Below are 4,446 nucleotides of genomic sequence, written 5' to 3' on the forward strand. Positions count from 1 at the left end.
AAACACCACTGAAAATGTACTCTATTATGTGTTATAACGAATTATTTTATATTCTTCATACAACAAATTCAGTAGTTACTGAGAAAGAAAGAAAGAGAATTAAGATATCCGAGCTATAAACAAATTTGCAACATCATCCTGGAAGCTGTCATTATTGACTTCTTTATGCAATGCCAGAAGAAGTCAAGTTGTTTGAAAAAGAGGATCATTAAATCTATTCTGCATTCAGATAATTCCCATACATAGGTCGATCTGATTGATATTCAATTGCAAAGATATAAGAAGTAACTATCAACCTAATTGATATTTACACAAGATTCGGTGCTCCTGTAATATTACACTCCCATAATGGAAGTCTGTGAACTTCTTACTAGATGAAATAAGTTACATGGCATGTGGAATAGAATATAAATCATAAATTGACCAAGGACGTATGTGAATCTACTGAATTGTCAAAGAAATAAGTTATTTATTACCAACAACGCCCAAGTACAACATTATTGTTAATGACCCCGAATTAACGTTATTTTCTAGTGTAGTTGGATATTGACATAAAAGACCAGCCATTGGCGGTATTACTCCAATTTAATTCATTCTCCGTGACATATATATATGCGTTTTTTTTTTTTTAATTATACCTACAGGCTCTACCAAACGTTTAAGGACAGCCCTTCAAACGTGATGTTTCATTCTTAACTTTGCCTGTGAAAAATAAAGTTTTCACTTTAAACCCAATCTCTCTATCTTTCAAACTGTGGATTATATAACAATTTTTCTGTTATGAAAACTTAGTGAAAAATTACATTTTTTGTAGGAAAAAAAATTAATTACTCCAGAATGAGTATACTTAGATCAGTGAATTTTGGGATAGAGTTAGACAGATTTTAAATATTTCTTGTGCAACTAAAACTTTCTATTTTAAAAATTTGTGACAGCTCGTTCACGCATTGTAATGCAGATTTTTTCTTTTGTTTTATTTAAGAAAAATTAACAGTTTTTAAAACTGTCTGAAGTTTCAAATTCGTGGCAAATTGACCAATGACCACCACTGGCATTTACATCATAACATTTGGAGTTGGTAAAAACTTTCCAATCAGCTTATTCCCTCCATTTTTTTAGTATACAGATGTTGAGTTTGTTGCAAATGTGGAAAGATTAGATTTGTTGCTTGAAAAAAAAAGTGAAAATGGTTCGAAATTCAGTGAATATGGACATAAAGTGGCAGATTATTGTAATGTGGAAGAATGACAGAAGATATCTAACTCTATTCCAAAATTCGTTGATATAAGTATATCCATTCTGGAGTAATTAACTTTTTTCCTGCAAAAATGTAATTTTTCAATAAGTTTTCATAACAGAAAAATTATTTGAAAGATAGAGAGATTAGGTTTACTGTAAAAAAAACTTCATTTGTCACAGGGGGTTTCACATAAGTACAAGGCCAGGAGTGAAACATCTATTTTGAATGGGTGGCCTTAAACTTTCGGTAGAAACTGTAGTGTAACTTTACTTAAAAAATTGTAAAGGAACTTTTAAATTTCCATTTCGAGTACTGATTATAAATAGCATTACAATGCTCAACATGAATTGATTTCTGTGTAAGTTGAGTGAGACAAAGAGAGGAGAGTAGTGTACTGTGTGAATGGTAAAGAATAATTTGTTACGTAAGTTATTTATCAATATTTCTATTTCATCTTGTTATTGTACTATTTCACTCATTTTTAGAGAGAAAGAGAGACAAGATCTATATGTATGAATGTGCGAGAGTGGTCCAGGACAAATGGTAAAGTGAGTTTCACTCACCGGTTCAACTTTTGGTACACAAATATTATAATGAATTGCATTTCAGTTTAGTAATGTACAGGATCTTTCAGTGATGTACATTAATTATACAGGGATATCATTTTATTTTTACTTCAATTTTTATTGTACCTGACTTTTTGAAAGTACTTCACTCCCACCCCCTCTACTAGTAAACTTCCAACCTTCCACCACACAGAACCAAGGCCGTGTATGCAGTCAAAGTCGCCTTATGGTCAACAGTACTGAGTTAGTGAGTATAGTACATTCCAGAAATATGTTCGCGTTTTCCAGTGACGAAAGAGCTTTCAATATTGAATCATATTTTCGCACAGGTACTGTCGTCCGTTTGCTTACGTCGCATCTCGATTTCCCCCACCCGCTTTTGCTCGCCCCTCTGTAAAGGCTAGTGGCTGGGCAGTCTTAGCTCTTTTCTGAAAACATTAATTTCTGTTAGGAATTACGTAATATTACACAACTGTTTAAAATAACTTAAATAAAGAGGCTTCGTTAAGTAATTTACTGTCATGTAATTTCCCCCCTTTCTATGACCCTGCAACAAAACCACTTGGACGGACAGTAGATAGCATGTCTGAGTAATTTTATCTTTTCGGGTCGGGCAGAAGTGAAGATTGAATTTACAGTACATAAGGTACTTTTTTATAGAGTACTGGTAGGTATAGAATTATTTCAACATGAGTTACTAGTACGAAGGACGAAACTGGTAGGCCTAATTGGAATTAGGTACAATAGTCTATAGGACGATAATATGCACAAAAGAACTGAAGCCTGTATCGAAATGAATGGGCACCATTTTCAAAAATGTGTTTAAATATCCATATTATGATTATTTTTTAACTTACATTCACTCTCTATATTGTACGCTAATGTGCTGTAGACAGTATAATATACACTGCATAATGAATACATCCAAATGGATAGCTCAGTAAAAACACTTATTGTTAATAAAGTACTGTATTTTGATTAAACAAAAACCTAATGGAAATTATCAAGCTCAAAATCGCGATATTTTCTAGTTTACATAAATGGATGAACTACTTTTCTTCCTTCCTATACCTAGTAAAGTGATTTGTTTGTATTTTAAGCAGTATCATCGAACTCAACTCGTGGAAGGGGGTAGCAAACGATGTTTCGGGTTCTCAACTGTTAATCCAAAGGTATAGCCAGGTTAATATTAGAAATGTTAGTAAAAATAAAATGATATCCTGGTACTTAAGAATGTTATTTGAAGCAAAAAGTAATATATTTTATATAATAAAATCACAAAGTGATCTAGTAATAACCATGCTTATGTTCATGGGTTCAAAACAGGCTGATGACGATGAATTTTTTAAGGCTATAAAAATCCTTACCGTACCATAGTTTGCCTTTCTTTGCAAGGGAAGTAAAACTGTGCATGTGAAAGAATCCTGCCTCGAAAATAGGAATCCAGGTAACATTAATTGATAATAATTTCTCTCCTATGTTAAAATTCAATCTCTATTCAAAATTCTAGCTTATTACGCTATTGTTGGAAGATATATGAATTCCGCCTTACATGTACTCTCTCTTAAATCCTTTAGCAGAGTCCATGATCATCTGAATGACCATAACTGGAAGAGTTAGCAAATAACATATAAAATAATCAATTTGCTTATGCTTGTATTGTACTATACCAGAATATACAGGCTTCGGTGCTAATTCCAGAAATTCATGTAAGTCAGTGCTGTAGTTGGAAACAAATTTTAGGGTGTAATTACTGTTGAAATGTCCTTGGTCAGACAAGACTCTGTATGGACTCGTACTACACTTCTTTTCTAAAGTTATTTCTTCATCATGCAGTCGGCTCTGCAGACCTCCTTCCAGATCGCAGCCACAATGATCGTCCACCTCTGCTTCGGCATGTAGATGTGAGGCCAGCAGACGGTTGGTCGGTCTTGGCCCTTCAGGGCTGTAGCACCACGGATTTACTTTACTTTTAATAATTACACATAAGGCAAGAAATGAAACACTGACACTGGTGGCCCAATACGTTTTACCAATAAAAGTCTAGGAATCCTTTTACTGGAAGAGCAGGCATACTCCTTTTCTTAGTGTAGATATCGCTCACTACAGTAGGCTAATGCTCATTCATATTCTTTAGTTGAAATTGGAATAGAATCTATTATATGTAACTGGACTCAACATTCATGAAAGCATGAAAATTCACTCCTCTAGCAATCTGCTAGCATTACGAATCAGTGCAGCAGAATTCTTGAGGTGCCACATCATAAAATTAGTGTTATGCGAAGGCATCTATGCAACTTTTGAAATTTAGCGAATCAATGTAGTAGATTTCTTGAGGCACCATGCCATAAAGTTAGTGTTAATTACTTATAGAGATACCACGACGGTATGCAAGCTTGAAATTAACAAATCACAACTACTGAAGTGTCAGACCATGGTTTTCGATGAAACAACGAATAGGCAAGCATTTAAGCAAAGGATATGAGATGCCAGCAGCTATTTTATGCCAGATAACAAAATCAAAATGTTTTTCAAATAGTTAATATCCTACATTTCAAAATATATTAGACTATTTATACATAATTAAATATTTTCGAGTCTAATTTTTTTCCAGTACGGTAACAGTGAGTTTTTATTTTA

Source organism: Periplaneta americana, chromosome 3, assembly GCF_040183065.1.
Source record: "Periplaneta americana isolate PAMFEO1 chromosome 3, P.americana_PAMFEO1_priV1, whole genome shotgun sequence".
NCBI classification, from domain to species: Eukaryota; Metazoa; Arthropoda; class Insecta; order Blattodea; family Blattidae; genus Periplaneta; species Periplaneta americana.